We start from the raw sequence: 26440 nt of genomic DNA, 5'->3' as shown, positions 1-26440 counted from the left end.
TTTTCTATCTTAGTTGAAATTTGCCTGAATTGGCCCTTTGGATTTAATAAGTTTTATTAGAGAATCAAGAGTACTTTTTGTAACTGGGAAAATTTTTACCTAAATTCTAATGAAGAAATATATAAGAGCTAATGGTAGTGAAGGGACAAGGTCCATATAGAAAAATCAAAGGCAAATGGACTTCCAGACCAAAGATGAATATAAACAAGGAAAGGGCAGCAACATTGTCAATACCTGCAAAGTAAGGAAGATCTTATTAGTGATAAAAGGGTTATGAATTAAGATGACCTTTTTGAATTAAGAAAACAAAGACAATCTTTAGAAAGATGCTAAAGTAGTCAGGAAGAACAGTTGTCTTACCAAATATACTTGCTATATAGTACTGATGGTCTGAAGAGTGCTTTCTTTATTTTATGAAATAGATGCATTTTGTGGACAGCCATGGGACAGTATAATCACATCTGTGTAATACTCTCAGATCTACACAATTTTTGCAGATCACTACCTTCTTTTCAATAAAACAAGTCTTAAGCAGCCAAACTGCCACCCAACGATACCCTAAAGGATTATTCAGGAAGTGTTATTTTGCAGACAGCACCTAGGACCAAGACTACCTACAGTACATACTAACTCCTCACCATGGAGAGGTTCTAAGTTTTGTAACTTTATCAATTTGGAGTTTCAGAAAATAATATATGGGGTCTGACACAAATATCACCCCCTTTTATTACAAAATCTATTTCAAAATTATAAGCATGTAATTCCATAACATAACAATATCACACTCAAGCATATCATACAACATTTTAGGTGAAATGTTCAAATTGCTGTCCATCTCATGTGAGACAGTCACATACCCTACCGACCACACTTAGGCAGGTGTTACTTCTGCCAGACACTGGAGGTTAGCTTAACCTCCTAAAGAGGAGTTCACTGAGTTACAGTCACTATCACCTGTACTTATGAATATTTGAAAGTACACATATTGAGAAATTTTAGTTACTCAATATTCTTAATGTGAAAATCAATGTAGTAAATTCCTGTGGGAAGTTAGCATTTTGGATAATTTATATGGCTATGTCTTTAAGTTCACCAATCTTTTTTTTCTGCAATATCTCTACTGTGGTCAATCCATCTAGTGTAGTTTTCATTTTAGACAATATATATTTCATCTTTTAAAGTTTAATTTGTGTCTTTATTATATCTTCTGTATCTCCCTTCAACTTTTTCATGTTTTTATCTTTATCCTTCAGCATATATATTTACAATAAATGTTTTAACATCCCTGTCTACTTATTCTGTAATTCTTGTCATTTATAGGTATGTTTCAATTGAATGATTTTTATTATGGGTATGAATGAATTTTTCCCATTTCTTTGCACATTTGGTTTTTTATTTAATTCCATACATTATGAATTGTAAGTTGTTGGATTGGGGGTTTTCGTTGTTCTGTTGTTGTTTGTATAACTTTAAATATTTGGGGGCTTAGTTTAGGAGTCCAGTTATATTACTAGAAATCAGTTTCATTCTTTTGAGGTTTATTTTAACTTTCTTGCAATGGATCCAAAGTCCCTATAGTATAAATTTTGCCACATTTCTGAGAAAATGCTTTTCTGAGAAATCTCCTCAACACATCTTTCATTCTATGTTAAAAATATGATTTTATATTGATAAAAACAATGATTCTGCACATATTATGTGTACTGTCTCATTTACTTCTGAAAACAATCTTATGAAGTAAGATTTTTACAGATGATGAAACTGAGGCACCACGACATTAAGGTCATACAACTACTAAGAAGCAAAGCTATGACTTAAACAAAAGCAACCTGGTTGCACAGCTTGTAGTTTTAATCACTGTGTTATTTGTTGTTGTCATTCTTATTAATGGGGGGCGGAGAGTGCTACAGCAAACTGATAAGTTGATGTCAGAGTACACAGAGTAGCATATCCCAGCAGGGTAAATTGGACAAGACTAACCCTATAATCAAGCAGCATATAGAGATACAGACAAGTAAGAAAATTAGCATGTACCCATAAATTATGACAAAGTTGGAAAATTAGGAAGACTGAGTTGGGACTCTAACATGGAGATTCTTTCCAATAATCAAAGCTCTTTTAATGTTCTCCACTTTTCGCTTTAGAAACGCTTCTACCCATTCTAAATATCAAATAACAGTTGACAGGTTGAAACCTTTTTGTACCACAATAAGGAAAATCAACCTTGGATATTCCAGATGGCAGTGAGATACGTGGGAGCAGAGTGCACTTCCCTCTGCATGTGGGTGGAACACCTGGCCGATCTTCTGAGGAACAAAGTGAACAGCCAACAGTATCCCAGCATATATGAAAATTGGAGACCAAAACTTCTAGCAGACATTGAAAAATCAGATGGTAAGGAGAGTGCTTCAGGACAATAAGGTCCTGGGACCAGTGCAGACACCAAGGCAGTTGCAGCCCCAGGCCCTGAGCCCACTGGGTCTACTGTAGGATTCTTGGGAGAGAGCCAGGTCAATGGCTCCCTCCCCTGCCAGCCAAGGTTTGAGCAGCAGCAGGAGGGACCTGGATGCTTGATGTTGCTGGGGGGAATAATGACAAAGTGGAAAACACACAGGGGAGGTGTGCACCCACTGAGACTGTGGATGCCAGCTGGAAAGAGTTAGGCAGTGATGGACTCCGACCCAGTCAGTCCCCAGTCTGGTTGGGGAATTGAGCTGTGTGAGAGGCCTGGCACTTGTTTAGAGTGGCAGGCTTGAATAGGAGGAATTTTTCAAAAAGAAAAAAGAAAAAAAAGAGGCACTCAGTGGCTATTTGGGGAATTCTCTGAAACAACCACTCCCACCTCCTTTGCTGCTACCCCTGCCCAGAACTGGCTATTTCATTATTAATGGCATCACCCAGGAGCATGGAAAGCCAATGCTCAAGAGCCAGCACTCCCTGATAGCTCTAGGTTACAGATGGTAGAGGTCAAAATCAGAAGACACAGTGGGTTAGGGGGTTTAAAGTCATACTGGAAGCTGATTGGTTGGAGGTGAGGAAAGGGCAATTAGTTATATCTTCAGGTCATTTTTTTTTAGGAGAGCATAAAATTTTATTGACAGGTTAGAGGAGGAGCCAGAGGCAAAGGTCCCACCCCTCCCATGCCCCTACCCAAAAGCATGCATCCCTCTGCTGAAAGCAGGAGGCCAGGGAGGCTGCTGGACTCAGGCAGTCTTGGTAGCGGGTGCGTTGTTGTAATAGGCATACTGGACCTCCAGCAGGTTGTGGTAGGTGGCGATCTCCTGCTCCAGTCATATCTTGGTGCCCATGAGCTGCTGGGACTCCAAGTTCTGCTGCTCAATGTCAGCACGGACGTCACTCAGCTGGGCTTGATACTGCTGATCAACATCAGGATCTGTGCCAGCTGGGCTCCAAAGCGAGACTCCATTTTCGCCAGCATGCCTTCCAGGGCAGCTTTCATGCTAAGCTGAGCCTGCTGCTGGATCTCCAGACCCTGGAGGGTGTGGCACAGGTCAGTGATCTCCATCCTGCTAGTCTGCAGTTACTCCATGTGGCCAGTGACCTCCCGGTTCAGCTTTTCAGCCTGATGAATTGGGCTTCAGCATCCTTCCCGTTCTTCTCAGCCATGATCTCTTATTGGCTTCTTATGTCTCTCAGGATATTGGCTAGGTTAGTGCCAGGATTGGAATTCACCTCCACACTGACCTGGCCACCCACCAAGCCACTCAGGACACTGATTTCCTTCTCATGGTTCTTCAGGTAGGCCAGCTCTTCCTTCAAGCCTTCAATCTGTATCTCTAGGTCGGCTCTGGCCAGGGTCAGCTTGTTCAGCACCTTGCACAGGCCATTGATGTAAACCTCCATGCTCAGGCATGGACCTGCTCTGTCTCAAACTTGGTTCCAAAGTCATCTGCAGCCAGACAGGCATTGCCAATCTGCAGGACAACCCTGGAGTTCTCAATGGTGGCATTAAGAATCTTGTCCCACAGCTCCTTTATGGTTTGGTAGTAGTGGCTGTAGTGGCAGGTGGGCTCTGCTTCTGATACCACCTGTTCTAGTCACAGATCTTCACCTCTAGGTCTCTGTTGGCCACCCCCAGGGTGGGTACCTTCACCAGGTAGGAGGCCAGGCCCTTGTTAAGGTTCTGCATGGTGATTTTCTCATTGCTCACCAGAAGCCTGTTGGACCCAATCATGGCACCCACATAGCTGCTGCTGTGGCCCTCAGAGGAGGATGAGGACACAAAGTGGGCAGAGGACACAGACATGCCAAGGCTGCCTGAACTTCTGTGAATGCTGGGCTTCAGGTAGATGGCCCCAGATCTGAATTGCATGATGGGGCTGCCCATGCCTGGGGAGGGCAAGGAGGTCAACAACTGGCGATAGCTGTAAGAGGAAGCAGAGACACTAGTCAAAGGAGCTGTGGTTGGCCTGAGGATTCATATTCCTTCAGGTCTTAACTACAGCTCTGAGGTCTTTTCTGGAGTTCCTGTTAGGTTTCATGGAATAGTATGGGGTGGGTTGCCATTCTACCTTAGGGCTCAGTATCTAAAACATAATTTAGGTCAAGATGTTATCTTGAGCTTAACCAAAACCCATAGCTTGTGACCCTTAGGGCATGGCAGATGTTTCTGGCTGCTTCAGGGGGTTAATGACTGGTAAGGGAAAGAACTAAGGCTTATAAAGTATGCTGTGAAAAAACTGAATAAAGTGCTGGGGCTACATGTTAAATTAAAATTCTATGTTAAATCAGGATCCTTGGTTTCAGCTGAAATGCCTTATAGCTACTTTATGCTCCTTTCTCTGGACCTTGCCTATAAAGAGAGAGGGTGCCCTCTGAACAGAAGCCACTGCTACCTGCTGTCAGAGCTTAAAGAGAAATCAGCTAGCCTGGAAATGCTGAGCTCTTTCTCTCTTCCCTTGAAAAGCTCCACCTTAGTAAAATGTGGAAGTGAGTGTCAGTTACTAATGTACCCAGACTCTCTTCTTAAGTAATGGAGAAAGGTAGGGAAAGACTGATATGATGCCTCATTTTACAGATATATGGAGAGGCACTGTAATGTGTAAGACAGTGTGTGAGGCACTGTTCAATACATATATGAGGGTCTCTGCCATGGAGGAATTACAATCTAGTAAAGACTAGAGAATATCAGGATTTTCACAGGGGCAATATTTAATTGACCTTTTTCCAAATCAAGTTCAAATTAAGTGAGATACAAAAACTGACACAATAGTAAGATTTAAAAACTATCTTTGTTATGATAGAACTGTTGAAATACATGGTTTAAATTTGAGGCAACAATGGAATTCCTAATAATACAATCAGAATTAGATGTGTCCTCAAGTCATGGTGTCCCCCATTGCCTGCAAAGAGGTGGCCCCAGGAAACCATAAGTATGGAAGAAAGATTTTAAAGTATGCTTCCTATAGAAAGGATTCTCAAGAAGGAAGCTTTGCATATCCTGTTGATTATTCCAGTTTTACCCACCAAAGAAATTCTTTCTCTTCCCATTGAAGAAATATGTTATCAGGAAATAACTTCAACACATAATGCACACTCCATCTTGTAGGTCTCCCAACCAAGAGATATGAGATCAAGGAGTTTTGGATTGTGGCAATTTTTTAAACCCTCACCCCAGGTTATGTTTCCATGGATTTTAGAGACAGAAAAAGGGAGAGAGAGAGGAAGAGAGAGAAACATCAGGGCATCAATGTAAGAGAGAGAAACATCAACCTGTTGCCTCCTATACAGGACGGGACAGAGGATCAAACCTGCAATCTAAGTATGTGCCTGGGAATTGAATACAAAACTTTTTGGTGCGCAGGATGATGCTCCAACAGACTGAGTCACTCAGCCAGGGCTTGTTCTACCAAAATAATTTATTGTTTAGCTACTTTTCTGCCTTTATTTTTCTGGGTTATGCAATACCAGCAGGCAATGAACTCCCATCATCTAACAGGTAGTCTGGGACTTGATTGTCCTTCATGGGTTCCATTTTAATATACTGCATCTTAGTCTTCCGATTTTATAAACTTTGGGGGCACAGTCTTAATTCTGTTACTCTACATTCAATAGCAATTACTCACTGCTATTCACTCAGGAATACCCTTGAGTATTTTGTAATGCTAATCTCATAGATCTCCACTGCCCTGTGGCTTTCAAGGGATGTTTCTTGTTTCCTGGATTCTGGTTCCCTCTGGAGGAGTCACTCCAGTTTGCTCTCTGTCATCTTTTCCCTCTTCTTCTGCTAGATTTTGTTCAGCGTTAGGCACTCTTTCTGATTTAGTAACAATTAAAACAATTAAACAGCTTCCTGTTTAAACAGTGCTACCGAAACTTGTCTGCATGTTGGTACCTTTAAAAACACTGATGGTGAGTGACACCCCCAGAGATTCTGATTTATTCAGTCTGGAGTGTAGTCTTCCAACAATTCTGGTGCCAGCAGTTTGAAACCATTGAATTAAACATTTTCTTTATTTCAATATTTTCTTTAGAGCAGTTTAGAACTTTTTTCATTTTATGTCCATCTATTCTGACCTTTAAGTTCTGATATCTTCCATATATGTTTAGTCTGCTAACATTTCAACTATCTTCTTAAGTAATTCTCTTTTGCTTCTGCTTAAACAACATGCTTTCCTTTATTTTATAGTCATTCTTTAATTGTTCCTTTTCTAATAGGAAGACTAAAATGATCTAAGAAGTTGCCATATTTTCTTTACAACAAAGATTCTACATCTTTTTAGTTGGTAGTTAATGCAATCTATTGCTCTTCTTTGAGTGAAGCCTCCTTTGGATCTAATATCTAAAGCCAGTTTCAGACCAAATGGTGGGGTGGTCCTTGGGCCCATGTGCAATTTTCATGAATTTAAGGTTAGTTGCTCCATTGTCTTCTTCTGATTCCTGAATGAAGAATAGACTTTGGATGATAACTTACTATCTACCCTGTAGGATCTAGCTATAATACAAGATACGGTATTATAGCTAGACCCTAACTCATGCTCTGTAGAACACCACTGTATAATAGATCTGTCTGTGAAACAACAACATAAAGTAACTTTTCCCATTTATTGATGCTTTAGGAAGGTCCACTTCACCACAACATTATACTCAACCTGAGTCCAAGCCACACATGTAGAATTCAAGGTCAGACTGCAGCAGCTTCCATCTGAGGCCCACATGGCAGATCTCTGGATATGTTGCTTTGGCCTCATGCTTGTAGCTCAGCCTTTATAAAACACTCACTGGCCTGTGGTTGAAATCGTCATCAACTTTGATAACCTGACAAGTTTCAAGTACTATACGGTAATCACTTACTAAAGCCCCAAACTTAAAACTGCCCATTCAGAGTATATCAGCTAAAAACAAACAAACAAAAACAAGTAAAATGATACCAAAGAAAAAACCCCTTCAAGTTACATGATACATTACAGGCTGCTAAAACCAAATGTCTAGACACAGTCTTCTCTTGGGCCACAGTAGAAGCCTCAATCTCAAGGTGTTATTTTACTGCTCAAGATTTACTCTTTGTTCATTTCTCATGGCCCTTGAACTAGGATGATTTAAGGACAATATCTATTATTCTCCATTCAACTAGAGACAAAGGAGTTAGGGACAATGAGAAGAATGAGATAAATATTCCAACTTCTTATTGAAAGTTTTTGGAGAATATGACTTAGTTTTATAAAAACACGGGTACTTTTTTATGTTGTATCCCAGAACATAAAAAGATAGTCTTGCCCAATCATAAAGAACCTAAAAAAACACAGGAAACTCTTGCTGAGTACTGGCTAGTTTCTATAAAACAGAGTTCTGTAAGAGCAGACTGTAACACTTGCTTCCTAGAGATAGACAGGCCCAGCCAGATTTTGTGCCAAATTCTCAGCAATCTAGTCACTCTTCCAAGAGTCCTCCAGTAACAGGTCCCTCATCATGAGAAACCAACAGAGAGGAGGTTCCCTCCAACAAAGGAGATAAGACATGCACACCAATACCCATTACAACAGCAACATGTAAATGATACCATGAAACAAACTCAGCAGCCTTAGTTCTGAGGAAGGAAGGGCTCACTTATGATTATTGTAATGAAAGAGATAGCTCTGGCATAAGATCTTAGAGGGCAGGAGACCCAGCACAGAATGAGGGAATTATAGAAGCATCCTCAGCAAAAACATATAGAAGTAGCCTGTCAGTGAGGGAATAACTGACAAGTCTAAGATGAAGTGGGTCACCCCAATTCTATCATCACAATTTAAGCTCCATTGTTCCCAACTTAATTAGCCTATTCCATCCTATTTGTCAGGTTAATCCTATTTAATATTTTACTTAAAATTCCTTATAAAACATTCTTTATGGCTCTAACAGTGTACCAGTGATGCAGAACTGAATCTCAACACCTCTATTCAACATATTTTCTGGTTCATCCTCTAATAAGAATCATATCATGGGAAGGTGTGGTCTCAAGGGAATGAAGTCTGGCCATTGTTCAAGATCATAAGGCTGTCAGTGACCCACTGGACTGCCTAGCTTTCTTGTGGGATCATGTTGTAGGTAATGATGGCATAAGGAACTTGAAAAAGGTATTTTCTTTGAGTGAGACAGCAAGTTATTACTGAAATCACATAAATATCTATTCTTCTGTCTATGAATAGAGAATTTGTCTGATAGTTTTCCATTCAAGGAAAAACATTCATCCCTGTCTTTACCATACTTCCATGGAAAGGACACATTATCTTTAAGGTACCGATGTTATATAATTGCACAAATGTTGTCAATTGTAAGCGTATAATTAGAAAAAATATCATGTGACTCTTTAATGATGTGGAAATTTTTTAGACAACACACATTCAAATACAGTGGAATTTTATCTCCTCACAATCTTTAGTTAGCTACTGTTAGGAAATACAGAAAAATGAGTAATATAAATTTAATAAATTAAAAATTCACCTTAAGTGAAAGTGGGAAGATGAGCATAGTAGAATACTAATAATATTTAAAGATAATACCTTTAAATAATGACTCTCATTGTCAGATCTTGCCTGCATCTTGGTCTCTATAGCTCTATACTTCCCAGGACTGGAAAATCTGGCTATGGACTTTAGGCTATCACATAAACCAAATCTTTGGGAGTTAAAATGGAAGTGCTCATGTAGGTAGATAATTAGGTCTTGACTGTTCAATTCTGATAGCCGAACTGCTGGTTTGTCCCTTTAACCTCTCATTCTCAGAATCTAGCCTCCCTATAGAACCCAGGCTTTGGAGGGGAGGGCCTTCTTACACTTGCTCATCTTTCTCCCCAAAACAATTCAGCTCTTTATGCCTTATTATTTGGTTCTATTTTCAATGTGAGAAAACCTCTAACTTTCAGAGACTGTTGTGAGGATTAAATGAAATGTAATGCATGACAGCATTTAGACCACAGGTACTCAATGAAGGTAAGCCCCTACCATCCTTCTTTTTCTTTCTAGGCCTTTCCTGGAGAAGGCTAAATACTGTGCTTATCATTCCAAAGATCTAAGTCATTTGGCAACAGATCTGTTCAGCCATCTGCCATAGTGTTTAGAAGCTCCAAATACAAAACCAATGCCAGGAATGTCCCAGCCAAGTGCATTATATCTCTCACAAAAGCTAGCATGATGTTAGATGTTTCTCTGAATGATAACAAGATTCTCCAGTAGAATTTAAGGGAATGAAGAATTTCTGTGGTGATGGTAATAAAAACACTTTTTCTACAAACCTCACTTTTGTACTTGACCAACTATCTCTTGATCAACTATCAGATGCTCGGTGTCCTGTACTTGTTTCCTGCTTTCTCATATATGGCTGTTTTGTACTTTTTAGTCTGCTGTGCACACACCTGATGACTAATTATATAAACTCTGGACCTAATAACTGGCTGAGTGACCTTCAGCGAGATATTTATCTTCTCTGAATCTCCATTAGCTCATTTGAAAATACAATAATAATCTATATTTCAAAGAATGACTGAAGATAAAATGAAATGATATAGTTAAGATAGCAGTTCTCAAACATTTTTGACTTAAAGCTCTTTTAACTCTTAAAAATTATTGAGGAGTTCAAAAATCTTTTTATTTATATGAGTTATATCTATTGACAGTTACTATAATAGAAATTAAAACTAAGAAATATTTTATAATACTCATGTATTAACTTATTCAAAATAGTAATCATAAATCCATTGCATGTTAACACAAATAACATGTTTTTAGTAAAATAACTGTATTTTTCAAAATAATTTTAGAGAGTAGCATTGTTTTATATTATATCATTTTCTTTAATATCTTCACAACTGGTGAATTCTCACGTATCCCTCCACATTTGACCTGCTGCAATATCTTGTGTTGGTTGAAATACATGAACAAAATGTGGTCTGATGTACATATGTAGTTGGAAAAGAGAATACTTTTCAGATAATTGTGGATATTCTCCTTTGATATTCTATCCTAACTCAGCAAGTAGTAGGTTATAAAAGGTTATTGACTCTTAAACCATAGCAAAGAATATTTTGTACTCTGTAATAATAAAACCCATCATTTGTCTTAAACTTTGAATGGATGTTTCATCCATGTAAGATTTTATGCATTGTGCATGGGTTAATTGGATTACATTGGTTTACTGAGTTATGTGGGTCTTCCAAATATTGATACATTTTATCATAGGATATCAAAACAAATCCCATTTGTTAACTCATGTATTGGATCAGAAAAACCTTTAAGTATTAGAAAGCTGTCAAGTCATGTGGTAAATACAAGTCTTTGAAATTCTAATTTTCACTTGAAAGTTCAAATTTTATCAGTGGCTACAAATATTGTTAGTTGTTTTTCTTGAAGTGACAGGTTGACTTTGTTCATTTGCAAGAAAATATCCACCAGAATCTCAAGTCTGAAAAACCATCATTTGTTTGTCAGCTGTTCTAAGTAAAAATGGTGTTTCATGAAAAAAGTGGCAAGTGTAACTTGCAATTTAAATAATCACACAGTGCTTTTCTTGCATATAACTTTAACATTTCAATATACAGTTTTATGTGTACTTTTCATTTTATCATATAGAAAATTGAAAAGATGAGTACTGAATGGGTAGAATTTAGTAAAATTAATAATTTTTACTGCTTCATTAAAAACAATCTTAGTGAGACTGGCATTTATTCATTTATTTATCACTGAATTTTTTGGACTGTAAGATGCACTGGACCATAAGATGCACCTAGGTTTTAGAGGAGAAAAATAGGGGAAAAAATTTGAAGCAAAAAATGTGGTGAAATATTTAATAACATAAATAACATAGGCTGCCGCCCACCCCTCCCACACCCCCATAAGCCAGGTAAACTACATTAGGATTATAAGACACATTCCCATTTCTTTCCAAATGAGGAGGGAGGGCTGTGTCTTATAGTCCAAAAATACAGTACTTGTTTATTTGACAAGTGTATGGCTGTGAAGAATACAATTATTACTTGTTGGGGCGACTTTCCTCGAAAGTCCCCCCAAGTGCCATGGATGGAGAGTAATCATGACAGAGATATGATGTAATCTGCTTGGGGAGGAGAAATGAGCCGTGGCCAGTTTCTCAGGGAAAAAGGCCAGCAGCAGCCAGTTTCTTCGAGGAGAAAAAGGCCTCGAGCCCCCTCCTCCAGTGCCTTTTATTGGGTTGTAATACACAGGAATACAGGGCAGCAAGGATCAAACACTAGATAACATTTCAAAGAAATCTGAAGGCTTGGTATGAGTCAGAGTCTGTCAGGAACAGAGTTTTAGGATTTCCTTCTCGAATCCTTAACACATGAATGAAAACACTCTTAGCAGAGCAGATTTCACAGGTTTTTCAGGAAGTCCTTCTGATGCCAGGTTTTTCCCCAGGACACACTCTAGCAAGGCAAGGAGCTGCACCTCTCCCAACAGGTATTCAGGCTTAAGGGGATTAGAGCCAGGAAGTGCTTCTCCCAGAGAACATGGGGACTTGGGCTATGTCAAAGCCGGAGGGAGAGTGTCCATTGCTCCCTCTTTGTCACAGCCCCCCAAGTCCTTCCATGAAGGCCTCCCAAGTGATCGAGTCTGGCTTAGGTTGCTCCTCACTGTGAGGGGTCTTGCCCATCACTGACTTCCGACCAAGCTTTGGGGGCAAGGAGAGGAAACTGAGGCAGCATTTGCTACCAGAGACAAGCTTTGTCTCCTGCAGCTCACATACCCAAAGGTCATCTCTTGCCCTTAGCCACAAGGGGAAGAGATACAATTTCCAAAACCATGCAGAGCAGTCTACAACAATTACTAGTACATTTTTATCTTTGTGCCACTGCTCTGATTCATGCTAAGGTGCCATCAATATATTTCATGATTAATCTTATCAATACAAATGCCAATGCAATAAAGAATGGCACAATTTTTTAGCATTATGAAATTAGTTGTGACTTTGCAAAGTTTCTGAAAGGGTGTTGAGGATCCTAGGGTCTTTTGACCATACTTTGAACTGCTATATATGCTTTAGATATTACATGGCCTAATACAGAGTAGGCCCATAGTAAGGACCATTAATTCCATTATTATTATAGTGTGAGTATTTTATAATGTTAGTATGTGTGCAGTGTTTGAAGCTATGGTGTGGAGGATTACGTTCAAGGCACAGGTCTAAGTGAAAGGCCCTCTCCAAGCTTCTATGTTTTAATAATTTTAATCTTTTCCCTTTGTACCTTTTCAGGTTAACAATACTTGGTGTAGAAATAAACGAAGACCACTCAGATGAGAATGAATGGAAGCTATTTACTCAGTCATCCACCATCACTTGCATATGTCAGTGTCTTCAAGGCAGACTGCAATGTAAGTATGTGAATAGGAAAACTTAATAATGAAAAAATAAAATGAGGGTTTCAGGTGTTCCCTTATTGGAGGTCGCTGGCAGGAAGAATCTGAAAGTGGGTTGACTAGAAGTGGGGGATCTTATATGAATGGTTTTGAGAGCATATTGACCTTCTCTGACTGGTCTAGAGTTGGAAGCAGAGGCAAAAAAAAACAAACAAATAAATAAGGAAGCTGGTTGTCACTGACCAAATCCTGACCATCCTGACTGTACTTGGCTGATTGCTGCAGAGGTTGGGGGTCAGACTTCCATTATCACATATGGTCTGGCTATTGCTTGTTTGCATATTCAGTTTTTCACTGGTTAACAATTCTTTGTATTAATTCCTCTCTTTAAAAAAACCTGGTATGTTTGCTGTTGCCTAGGTGGACACTGCTAACATCACTAAGTTGCATGTCCATAGTTAACAGGCCCATATAGAGTTCACCTTAAAATGTTGCTTATAATATAGCAAAATAATTGGGTATATTATTGGATAAGGATTTACATTATCATAGTTCATCATAAAGATGAAAAAATGAGACAGGACAAAAGGAGAAGGTGCAATGCCAGGTTTATCCATTTGTGTTTGCTTGGGACTGAGGAGCTTCAATTTTAAAAGACTGAGACAGTTTAGGCAAACTTGAACAGTTGATTGCCCTATGATGAAGTGAAGTTGTACTTCATTAAAATAATTCACTTTTTCTTTTCTGTACCCAAACAACACAACAAGCTCCAATGAATAAGAGCAGCATTCTGCTTCTGATTCTCTGTGGGTGGGCAAAATTGAACACCATACTTGGTGGGGTAGTGACCATGACTAGCTTCATGGTTCACTCTCCACTGGGAGTACCCCTCTTTCTCTAGGTAAACAATTACTAAAGTTTTGAGAAGACAAATTATTCCTTAATCCAATCAATCACCACAGGTGTTAAACCTTATGTGCCTCTCCCATACTTAATGTGATTAAATTTACCAAAATTAAAAAAATACTTTTAAAAAACTATAGTGCAGTGTTCAGTATAGTGTTTTCAGAAACACTATACTATTTTTAAAAATAGAAAATGCTCTCCCCATGTCATTTTATATAATGCAGCCTGAGGATGATTACAACATTTATAGGTAACATTTAAATTAGGCAAAATGTGTTTTTGTTCCAAAACAATTGAACAAAGGAAACTGAGATAAACACAAAAATATTTCATCATCTAAAGAAATTTTTTTCTGGCTTCCTAACAGAGGGCAATTTAATTCTGAAAGATTGCATCTATTGATTGAAGTTCTGGCCCCTAGATACTTAACAGATGAATGAAACTGATGATAAGGGCACTTATTGTTCACATTTCCCAGTATGAGAGAACAAGTATTAATAAATGGAGAGCACTAATTTTGGAATATAGTACTTTCCCCCAAGATTACATTTATTGAAAATGTTGTATAAAACAGGATCGTAGGTCATTAATCTAAGGCGATACATGGCTGAAAAGAGAATGAGGTCAGAGAAAGTAGCTTCCAGGAGCATGCCTCCAGATGCTGCTCTGGATAGAGATGGCAGCCTCAGTCAGCTGCCTGAAGTGCAACTGGGCCTGTGGGAGATTCTAATCTGGGGGAAGGCTCTGGTAGAATCGTGGAACTGTGCAAATCCCTGCTTCAACTTTAGCTTTTCTGCTACATTTGCTCACTCTCCACATTTCTAGTCTTAGCTGCTGCTCTACCTACTGACTGCCAGATGGTGTCTGTAAGTGAGGCTCCTTTGAACAGTGGCAGAGGCTATCTCTTCAGGGACTTTAGGTTTGAAATTTACTCATGAAAATAAAAGAAAAAGAAGACTATCTGCAGATCATGTTAATCTCTTAAAAGAAGCACCTGATATTTTATATAATATATAAAACAAGTAAATCACCTTGCAGTGTGTTAAGTGGTAGGCTAAGAAAGATGAGTTAGGAAGATGAGGCATTAGCAGTTTTTTAGATTGTTAGGCTCTTTGGGCAGTATATTACATTTCACAAACATTAGTGCTTTTAATATTTACAGAAGTTCCATGATAATATTTATGACTGAAAGAGCAGGGAGTAGGTTGTGGCCCAAAGAGGGTGACTTGTCCAAGCTATGAGCTGGCTTAATCCATTTGGTCTGTTTTAACTATATGGTTCTTCCTGCTAGATCATGGTGGCGATTGTCAAAGCAAATATTGGATAAGACGATGTTAAACAGTCAAGGGAAACTTTATTTGAGGCTATTGTAATAGTTGCGGAAGACCACAATTATATCCAACTTCTACTTCATTGTATTTATTTATTTTTAAAGATTTTATTTATTTATCTTTAGAGGGGAAGGGAAGGAGAGAGGGAGAGAAACATCAATGTATGGTTGCCTTTCGTGCGTCCCCTGCTGGGAACTGGCCTGCAGGGAACCTGCCTGCAACCCTGGCATGTGCCCTGACTGGGAATCGAACCGCGATTGTCTGCTTCGCAGGCCCGCGCTCAATCCACTGAGCTACACCAGCCAGGGCCCAACTTCTACTTCATTGTAACAAAGATCTGCAGTTGGAGGATCGTGTAGGTCATCTGTGCTTGGTAACTACTTTTATCCAAGGAAAAATGTTTGTGTATTTTCATGACAGGAAATAATTTTACAACTTGGAGTAAGATATCTGCCAAATTTAGGCTCACACCCTCCCACAGAAACTGGGAGATAGGGGCTGTATCTTCCTTAATGATTATCTCTTAAAAGGATGGTTCCCAGGTTTTTGAAAAAAACATTCCTCGGTTGTGAACTTGGCAAAAGCCTTTAAAAATTTACATCTCAAAAAAAGAAAAGAAAAAAAAAAGAAAAAAGTGTTTAGTTACAGGTTTGTTGAAGTAAAAGTTCTAAGAAAGGAAGTCAGGTGTCTAGAGCCAGGTAGAAGCCTGATGCAGATTTAGGCAAGCAGAGGGAAATTTTAAGTCAGTGATGTTGATCAGTCCTCCTTTCTGTTCCAGGAAACAGGCATTCCATTGCACAACTTAAGGAAGCAGGTCCATGCAGTTTTTAGATTTCTGTGATTGAAGGGGTAGTTGAACTGTTAGGTAGGATAGGTAGTAAACTAAGGCAGAGAGGAACGGGAGTCATGTCTCACACACTACTTAGCGGCCCTGAGCCCAGTCCAATAAGATCGCTGGGATTCTGAACATCACAGGCAATGATAACATTGAGGAGGAAGGGAGTCCTTAAAACTCTGTGTACTGGGAAAGGGAGCTTCTGTTGCAATTTCATTAACTAAGATAAAGAAAGCCTTTACTAGCTGAGAAAGAAAACCTTTGTAGTTGTACATTTTTCACAGGGTTTAGAAGGAGAGAGAAAGAGAAGAAACCTAGAAACTCACTAAAGTATATAACCCTTGAGCCCCAATAGTTGGCATACTCAGATTAGCTGAGGGCTCACTTGTAGCCTTGGCTCAAGTGTGTAGAATAAACTTACTGAAAAACATACTAACTTATTTCCTCTATATTTCAAAAAAACTTACCTGTTTTCTACTATACATATTGTCTCTAGATTGAATTCATCTGTTGCAAGCAAGACAAGAAACAAGGAGAGGCAGGGAGCCCCCTGATTTGGGTCTCTTTGGTAATAGAACCATCCCCTGAGACTTGGTAGTAGAGGATATTTTCTAGGTGGTGTGAGAAATCAGGCATTTGATAAGGGGGATTTGTATGGAAATACAAAAGAGAACAAAGCTTAATGGTTGGAGCTGACAGTAAACTCAGTTTCTGAGTCCTGTAGACATTGAACTCAAATCATCTTTAGATAGTGCAGTGAGGATGGCAGTGCCAATCTGGAAGATTTCCCAGTTTTTAGATGGAATTTTTTGGTGATGGCATAGATATCAGAGAGATTTTGAATTGACTTTCCATAGTCATGGTTACTTTCCACGCCAGAACATGGAAGGTGTGGGAGTTCCAGTGAACCTCCTGAGTGGCCCACACAGCTGCAGCTACAAGCATGCAGGTTGCTCATATGTCATCCGCAGTAGTGATGAGTCCTTTGAAGTTTACATTAGATCATCTACTCTCAGCTTACAGGGTTTCTTCAGATCCTGGGGGGAATGCCAGCTCTAAGACAGGCCAGGGTCCCAGTGATGATCTGGGAAGTCAGGTTTTAGTTGCCATGATTCCAGGTCACCAGAGGAAACTTGGGAATGTTTTATTTGGAGACTTGTGATTAGATGTTGAAGAACATTGAAAAAATTTTAAATTTGGTGATGGCTGACAATTTGTGCAAGATGACAGGTTTTAGTGTAATTTATAAGTAGGCAACAACACCACAAAGCTTACAAAGAGCTTAAAGGTGATAAACAGGACCAGACTCTGATAACCCACAAGGCTGCACTAGAGTATTCTCTTGAAGCATAAAATTTCTCTCTAAAACCACCTCACTTTTGATCAATCACAATCAAAATAAGATTATTTTCAATTACAAAATAAATTTGGTCTCATTAGATTTGACTTGATTATTTACATAGGTACAACAAGAACAGTCAATAACCACATAGACTCTTTTAAAGTTTGTTTTGTTGCAGGTTTTTATAAGGAATTTTGGAATGGATCTTTAAGCTTTTCTTGAGGCTAGGAAGCTGAGCTAAGAAATTGTCCCTGGATTTTACTTGTAGTACTTATAGAATTGGATAAATTCTGCTCTTTTTGAGATTTCCAACTTATGTTATTTTCTGTGCCTGCCAGGAATGACTTTCCTTACTCACCTATAGGGCTGGGAAAAGTAGGATAGGTACCAGGCTGATTTTTTTCTAGGGGCTTTGTAAGCATTAGTTTCATGAAGTCGGTCTTAGTCCCTTAAGGCCATCTCATCCTATCTGATTCTATACACATTATTCTCACCTACGATTTCAGTCCAAGCCTTAGCTATATAATCAATATTTCTAATTATGTTTTGTTATAAGAAGGACAGCTTTTTGTTGAACTTATGCAAACAATCATATTGCCATGAAAACAAAGTGTAGAAAAGCATAAATGTCTCATTTCTATTTATAAAAGCATAATCTATAGATAGCTTCAAAAAAAGAGTGGTGGCTGGTGTGGCTGAGTGGATGGAATGCTGGACTGCAAAGCAAGGGTCACTGGTTTGATTCCCAGTGAGGGCACATGCCTGAGCTGCCGGCCACGGCCCCAGTAGTGGGTGCATGAGGGGCAACCACATGTTGATGTTTCTTTCCCTCTGTTTCTTTCTCCCTTGCCCTCTCTCTAAAAATAAATAAAATCCTAAAAAGAGAGAGAACAAGGGATTCCTTATATCCAGGAAATATAACCTAAAGCACCAGCAATGTTCCAAACAAACCACAATCATTCTTTACCAGTTCTGTGGACAAAAAAGGGGCAACATACTAAACCTGGCAAACTCAGGGGAGGCCATCATAGTGATCTCACAAACTCAGACTAAGATAACCACATAGGATGGTCTGAATTGAAACTTATTAACTGAAATCAAGTCATGGCAGGTAATCATGTCCTAAACTGGTATCTTCCTTGACAAAGGTCAATCTCTACCCTAACTGAGCCTGTCTATTGTATTTTTGCATTTAAAATAACATAGGAATGTCAGGGTAATTTTTTCCCAGATCCCCTAGGCACAGTCTTCCACTTGAGCAGAGACCAGAGCAGTTAATTCTTAACTGGTAACTGTCCTATAAGCACTAATGTGTATGTTTATTTTACTTTTTATCCAATCCCAGAGATTTACCTGCTTTGCTTTCTCTTGCCTCCCTAATCCATCACTAAAGGATTTAATGTAATCCTGCTAAAATTTCTCCTTTGTATTGTATTTAAAAAGTCACAAAATGCTATTTTTTGGAGCATTTTCTCAATCCATTGAGACTTTGCTTCCTAGCAATTGTCAGTTTGACTCAAATAAACTCATAAAAATTCTTGCAGGTTTGGACATTTCTTATGTCAATAGTTCATAGAGTTCTATGAAGTTAATTCTTGTCTTTCTTGATATTCGGTTGGCAATCTCATAAACCCACTGACTTCTCCACCAGTTTTGGCGATCCTGATTCAGTTGAGTAGTATGGTTTGCTGGAAGTTATTTGAGCAATATCATCAGAAGTGAGGGAGGGCAGAATTTGTCACACTATTATGTATCTCTTTGGCATAAGGATTACTTTAGACTGATTATTTTCTGTTAGTAAAACATAGGAGACATAGGAGAAGCTCTGAAAACAGAGTAAAAGTTACCCTTTGTAAGAGAGATTCACATTTATAAGGGAAATCTCCATTTGCAAGGATATCTCCTCCTGCGTCGGGAAGGGAAGGATGACCAAATTGCTGGAAACTCATCAGTGGAGAAGGCATGTTTCCCCTCACAGCATCTGGTTTTGTCTTTAGCTTGAGATGGTATTTAACTTAGTGACCTGGGCCATTTCAGGGAGATATTCAGTTTTCTTGGGCATCTCCTGTATATACAGGTAGTATATATGTTATTAAACTTTTGTTTTTCTCCTGTTAATATGTTTTTTATTATAAGGAGTCTTAGCCAGAAACCTAGAGGGATAGAAGTAAAATTATTTTTCCTCTCCTACAGAAATCTACAGTCTATTTCTTGCCTTTGAGTCAGCCCTTTTTATTGAAGATGAAGCATGATGGCCTGCAGATGATTGCTAAGAGCTTCCGGGAAAGTATGAGAGTGAAATAAAAGTTTATCTGGGGATTACAAAGACTTAAGATGGCTGTGTTTAAAGATATAATGAGAGTTTATTAGAAAAATAATGCAACTGACAAAGATATTTGGCTGTTTCTGTGACACACATTAAAAAATAACATGGAATTATAATTGATAGCACATAGTCATTGCCTCATAACAACAGTTCTTTCAACAACTATGTATACCATTGTGGTTGCATAAGATTAAAATGGAGCTGAAAATTTCTATCAGTCAGGGACATCATAGGCATTGTAAAGTCTTGGTGCTCTCACATGTATCACATGTTTGTGGTGGTGCTGGTGTAAACAAACCTGTGTGGCCAGTCCCATAAAATGTAGTATATACAATTATGGACAGTGCATAATAGCCGATAATGATAATAAAGGGCAGCGTTACTATTTTATTATACTATACTTTTTATATTATGTTAAACTATATTATACTATAATTTTTTAAAGATTTTATTTATCTATAGAGGAGAAGGCAAGGAGAGAGGGAGAGAAATATCAATGTATGGTTGCCTCTCATGCATCCCCTGCTGGGAACTGGCCTGTAACCCAGGCATGTGCCCTGACTGGGAATCAAACCGCAATCCTTTGATTCACAGGTCTGTGCTCAATCCACAGAGCTACACCAGCCAGGGCTTATACTTTTTATTGTTATTTATTATACTATACTTTTTATTGTTATGTTAAAGTGTATTCTCTACTTATCAAAAATGCTGTAAAACAGTATGCCATGTTACATCAGCAGCACCTCACACACACATCTCTTGATAGCATCATTTTGTATTGTTCTTGATTTAATATTGTGTTGTTCTGTATAGTCACATGCTGTACAGGCTTGTAGCCTTGGAGGAATAGGCTACAAGCCTTTTCCTTGGATGAGTTAAATATCTTATAACCTAGGTGTATAGTAGGCTATACCATTTAGGTTCATGTAAGTACACTCTATCATGTCTGCATGACAAAAATCACCTACTGACACATTTCTCAAAATGTATTGTTAAGCAGTGCATGACTATATAGTGTTGTGAGATATCAGGCACAGCAGTGACAGGACATGGACATCAAGAGCATTGGCAATATTTCTAAGAATTTCATACAATTTTTGAAATATATTATTATGCAAAAAATTTAACTCCCAGGTCTAAGCCTTTTTAGAAGAAAGGGATTATTGGGTCATATTGTTACTGAACAAAAAAAGGGGAGTTTCGTTGTTTGTCACCACAAAAGCCATACTTGTGAGCCAGTGCTGATGCAAAAGGAAAAAGTTTTCATTCAGATGCTGTGTCACTTTGGCAAATGGAGGACTTGATGTCTTAAAGCTTATCTCCTATGCAAAATCCAAATAAAACCCAGATGTACTCAGCAAGAGGAGAACAAAAGGCCATGCCCAGAGTTCCAACTTCATTTTAAAGTACCATCTTTTGGAGCTGGAGGCAGCTGCTAAGCAGTCATCCAGGTAGCTTAGCTTGTTCCCAGCTGCTGTCCAGCTTCAGCCTCCCTCCTGGAGGCTGTGTGTGGATCCCGCACAGCCATGGCCATGCAGCTGCCAGGACCTCAAGGTCACGTGCTCCTAAATAGGAAAGCACAATGCTTCACATTCTGATTTCTAAAGTGCAAGTGCCTGTCTTCCTCTGTTCGCACCCCCAGTCCTGTACAGAAGGGTGGGACAAGGGCTTTTCCCCTTATCCAATTATCTTTTCAGCTTTCTGCATGCTCTCTTTATAAAAACCTCCCTCTGCTGCCATCCCAGCCTGGGGGAAACTCTACTGACTTCCTATGTGCCCTCAGGACCTTGGGCCATGATGTGGTAGCTGCAAGGCTTGGCTGTCTCCAGGCAAATACTCTCCTGAAGCTGGGCCCAACCACTGCCCACTGCTCCCATTGGGGTAAGCAGTACCTGCCAGGGGTCCCACCACCTCTGGGCTGGGCAGTCACACTGTTGAGATGCTGTGATCAACCAAGCCTCTGTGCTCCTGGGCCCATTTTCAGAGGGTACCTCTTCCTCCTCCTCTCAGCTTGGACAACTTGGCTCACTGAAGGGGTGGGCCAAGGGTGTGAGCTCCTCCGTTGGGAACCATTTTACTATCCAAAAAATGGACCAGGTCCTGGGCTATGACGTCTAAACCAACAGCAGCAGCCCAGATCGAAAAGGCAGTATGCCTGCAGTCCTGAAGTTGACATGGATCTTTTTACACATCAAGTGTGGGGGAAAATTCTAGTTGTTATGAAAAAATCGCTTTGCACTGACTACAGATAAGGATGGGCAGGATAAGATGAAAAGGTGCTAGTTCTGGGATCAGTGCAGAGTTTGTAGGGAAGAAGTGTTTGCTCCTTTAGATTGGCTTTAGGCAATAGTCTGGAAAATTCATATGTAAGTAAGAAGTTGAGGCACCTGGCAATTCTCTTTTATATAATCACATAAATAGCCACCTGGAAGTTAATTCAGAGTTCCAACATAGCCTCTGGGATGTCTGCTGTCTTTTGTTGGTTTTGCCCTGTAGTTGTTGACTGATTAACTCCTTCTTTTTTCTTACTTCAACCCTCTGGCCAGCTGTTGCTTAATTTAGGATATCTCAGAAGTTTCTTCTTGTCAATATTAACATTTACCCATACAGACATAACCTAGGGAAAGTTAAGTATCTTGTCTTATTTGACATTGCTCATCTTGAAATTCAATGTATCCAAATACCTAATTACTTCTGTGTCTCTCTTTTTATGTGGTGAAAGATCTCTTATGACTTCCCAAGGACTTTCTGGAAAATTCCACATATATTTTTAGGTGTAAAAGATATTTAGTATTAGATTTTAAGGAAGCAAGTATATGTTGTCAGGAGGTTTAACACTTGGTTCGATTGGGTCGTAAGTCATTAAGGAACAATGCTCAGCTGTTTAACTGAAGTGACAATAATAGACTTCAAAAGTAAATATAGGAGGTAACATAACTTTTAAAAATATACTTAGCTCTTCTAAAAGTAAGAAGACTTGGTTATTTTACATAATCAAGGACACTGTAAATTCAATATAAAGCACAGGAAATTATTCTTATAGTAATATCTTTATTTCCTAGGTCCGTTATTCAATGGGAAAGAAAATCTTTTATAACTACTAAAGAACAGACCAATAATCCAAGAAAATTTTGTTATTTCCCAGAGAGAAAACAAAATTCCCAACAAAGGTTTTTTTGGAAGCACCCCAAAATATGTCTCCTTGACATAAGGATCAATTTAGGCTAATTATTTTTAAGAAACAAACATAGCAGGAGTTCTGAAAGTAGAGGTAAACTTACCCATTTGTAAGAGATATTTACATTTATGAGAGAAATCTCCATTTGTTAAAGGTGTTCCCTCACTGTACCAGGAAGAGGTGAAGAGGGGGGTAATCTTAACTCTATGTAGAAGCTCTTGTCAATGGAGAAGGCAAGGACTTCAATCTTCATACCAATCTCACTTGTGTTTACTGTACTTTTCCCATAACTGACTCTCCACCCCATAACATCTTTTCTTTTAAGCTCAGAGAGCTACTCAGTTTTTCTGGGTCTTTCCCATGCATACAGGAAGTATATCTATTATTGAATTTTCTTTTGTTTTTTTCTCCTGGTAACCTAGCATATGTCAAGTTGATTATGGAACCGGACAGAAGAACCTAGTAGGGTAGATAATTTTTTTCTCCCCACCATTCTGCAATCAGTATACTATTGATACTGAAGAGTATTTCATTTTATTTATTTTTTATTTGTTTGTTTGTTTGTTTTTTAAAGATCTTATTTATTTACCTTTAGAGAGGAAGGGAAGGAGAGAGGGAGAAAAATATCAATGTATGGTTGCCTCTCATGTGTCTCCCACTGGGAACAGGCCTGCAACTCAGGCATGTGCCCTGACTGGGAATTGAACCACAGCTGTTTGGTTCACAGGCCTTCACTCAATCCACTGAGCTACACCAGCCAGGGCTAAGAGTATTTCATTTTTTAAAGAGCCCATCAAATTTTAGCCAGCTTTGACCACTAGAAATTAAATTCCTTTTCTGCACAACTTCTATAGCTTTCCATATCCATTATGACTTTATCTGAAACTTTTTTTTTTTATCATTCTGGGACAACCAGTGTACTTATTTTAGGACAATTACTCTTTTTCTCTTAACAATAAAACACCTCACATACCTTGCATACTCTGCACACAAAGTTGTTTTCTTTCATCATTACTGCTTCTAATAGTTTTATTTACACACATTGATTAAATGACCCCAATAAAGTCATATTTCTAATAGGAATATTTTATTTTAGCAGGAAACAGCCAACCAGTCCAGCATTGTAATAGAGAATGAGTTTACTTTACCTGTTGCCCAACATCATGTGCAAATGGAGGGATCTTTTCTTCAGAGCCTTCAGTAGGCCCATTGATGTTCATTATCAGATTTCATGAGATGCAAAAAAATTATGAAACGGTATTACTGCTGGAGATTCTCACACATGACAATTATCCCCTGAAACAGGAGGGAGCCATCTCTGTGCATTTTTTTTACAAGAAATAAAGAGAAAGGAATCAAAACACAATATTTTAGAACAGTGATTTTCAAACTTTTTCATCTCATAGCACATATAAACTAATGACAAAAATTCTGTGGCACACCAAAAGATGTATTTTTTCCAGATCTGACAAAAAAGTATGTATAATTTTGATTCATTCACACCAGATGCTTGTTATGTTTGCTGTTGTCATTTTTAATTTGGCAATTTAAAAGAAAAGAGATCAGTGTTAGGTATTGCATGTTTAAAAATTTTTGTGGCACTCTTGTTGAAAATCACTGCTATAGAAAATCATCGACATACAAGAGGGACAGCAAGAGAATCAGAAAGGAATAGAGAACTACAAAAACAATCGGAAAACAGTTAATAAAAATGGCAGTAAGTTCACATCTGTTGATAATCACTTTAGATGCATGTAACAAAATGCTCCAGTCAAAAGACATAGAGTGTTTGAATGAGTAAAAACCAAGGCTCATCTAAATGTTGTCTATAAGACATTTACTTCAAATCAAAAGATACACACAGACCGAAAGTAAGAGGATAGAAAAAGATACATAAACAGATAAAATAGACTACAAAACAAGGGCTGTAAGAAGAGACAAAGGACATTTCATAATGATAAAGTGATTAACCCAAAAAGAGTCATCTTTTATTCCCTCTTTCAAACTTTGTGCTATGATACATGCCTGAGAAGGTGAAGGGATTGGATTACTCATTCCTTTGATGATAAATGTGTCCTACTATAGGAAATTATGGTGCAATGGCCAAACTTCGGTTAAAAAGAGCTATAGTCTGCCCTGGCTGAGTGGCTCAGTTGGTCAGAGTATTGTTCTGTACACTGAAAAGATTGCAGGTTTGGCCCCAATTGGTTGTGACTCAGTGGGTCTGGAACTCTCCTGCAAATCTAAAGGTCACAGGTTTGATTCCCGGGCAGGGCACATGCCTGGGTTGCAGCCAGGTCCCCGATTGAGAGCAAGCAAGAGGCAACTGATTGATTTTTGTCTTGCACATTTATGTTTTTCTCCTTCTCTTTCTCTTTCCCTTCCCTTCTTTCTAAAGACATAGATAAATAAATAAAATGTTAAATGGTTGCATGTTGATTCCCAGTTGGGGCACATAGCCAGGTGGAGGATTTGATCCCTGGTTGAAGAGCCTAAAGGAGGCAGCGGATCAATGTTTCTCTCTCATATCAATGTTTCTCACCTGCCTCCCTCCCCCCTTTTTCTTTCTAAAAACAATAAAAAACATATTCTTGAGTGAGGATAGAAAAGAGCTATAGCCCAAGAATCATGATTTTGTTTTTTGTGCCCCCATTACCTTTCTACTTTTCTGTAACTAACTATAAAGTACTTCAGATGAAAAGAGCTACATGGAGTTGGAATGCTGAAAATACTAGATTGACTTGAAAGAAGAAAGAAAAGTAGTTTGAATTGCCACTGTCTGCTGCTACAAAGAAAAGAAAATTTGGTGAGCTAGTCCTGTTCTGTAGAACAAAGGTGAGCACACTGGAATTTCAGCGGTAGCAGCTGCCATCAGCAAGTACAGACTGGAGTGATTTTTTTCCTTCAGATTCTGTCATAAACTCAGCTCAGTGAAGTGGATCTAAGGGGCCTGCATTCTCCCATCTCCTCTGGCCACTCCAGATGCTATATCCCTGAAACATGTTGAACCTTTAAAAAGTGAAGTATATGAAAAACTTTTGTTATACTTCTCATTACATAGTTTCATCATGTTTTAATATTTTCTGTCATACTTCATCAAATGCCATAATGGCAGCAAAAAAAAAACCCCTCAACAATAACAACAACAACAACAACAAAACAACAAAAATCCCAAACCCAAAGCAGCCATGGGGAATTTGTGACTCCCAGTGCTATAAAAATGATAAAGTATACTATTTTCATCATTTACTCATGGTATTCTTTAGTGTCTTGGACAGAGCCACACATATAGTAACTGCTTAGTAAATTATTGTTGAATGAAAGAGTAAATAGTCTAGAAAAGAAGGGCTTGCTAGCAGCACCTCTTAATATTTCAGGCACTGTGTTATATACCAGAATATTATAGTGAGTAAGCAGGTCTGTGCCTTAGAGAAGTCTGGAGTCTAATGTGGGACACACCTATCAGTGCTCATACTCATATATAATTATCAGTTCTGTTCAATACTGTGAAATGAAATTATCTGTTTGAGAAAGCTTCTGCAATTTTCGATGGGAGAGATTTAGTTGTCTTGAAGAAATAGTGTGAGTCCCCTTATACGGTTGATGGATTTCCTCTTTTCATTCTATTTGTCAAGAGACTCCGAACTGATTAAATCTAATTTCAGAATTATGTTTTATGATGAGCATGTTTGTGATCTCATTTTATTAAT

The 26440-nt window shown here is 38.6% G+C and overlaps 1 pseudogene; it reads right to left on the bottom strand.

The window, feature by feature from the left end:
* Positions 1-3203: 3203 nt before the first annotated feature.
* LOC119041679 (keratin, type I cytoskeletal 19-like) lies at positions 3204-23950 on the bottom strand (annotated as a pseudogene).
* Between the last annotated feature and the right edge of the window lie 2490 nt (positions 23951-26440).

The sequence above is a fragment of the Artibeus jamaicensis genome, unplaced genomic scaffold (assembly GCF_021234435.1).
Source record: "Artibeus jamaicensis isolate MK-2021 breed Jamaican fruit bat unplaced genomic scaffold, CSHL_Jam_final scaffold_1964, whole genome shotgun sequence".
Classification (NCBI taxonomy): domain Eukaryota; kingdom Metazoa; phylum Chordata; class Mammalia; order Chiroptera; family Phyllostomidae; genus Artibeus; species Artibeus jamaicensis.
The sequence above is the reverse complement of the archived record's forward strand: the minus strand, read 5'-3'. Positions and strand labels throughout refer to the sequence as shown.